Consider the following 323-nt stretch of genomic DNA (forward strand, 5'->3'; position numbering starts at 1 on the left):
TTGTACCGGGTTTGGGTTTTTTTCTTAAGAAACATCAAGAAAATCAACTCCCCAGCCACATCCCCGCTGGTCCTGGGGAGTCTGCTGTGATAAATGAGGTTATCGAAGAGGTTAATTTTCAACATCTATTCTGAAAAGGAGGATAAAGGGAAGATGCGCTGTCCCCTTCCCCTGGGGCGTGCTGCCTGCCAGCCCGCGCGGTGCCTGTGCTCTGCTCTCTCCTAGACCGGCGCTGGGAACCAGTGCGTTGCCGTGTCCTCGCTGAACTCTGCACGGGAGCGGAAAGGCACCGGCCGGTCCCGCCGGCTGGGCCAGCCAGGCGC

The sequence above is a fragment of the Merops nubicus genome, unplaced genomic scaffold (genome assembly GCF_000691845.1).
Source record: "Merops nubicus isolate BGI_N331 unplaced genomic scaffold, ASM69184v1 scaffold34384, whole genome shotgun sequence".
NCBI classification, from domain to species: domain Eukaryota; kingdom Metazoa; phylum Chordata; class Aves; order Coraciiformes; family Meropidae; genus Merops; species Merops nubicus.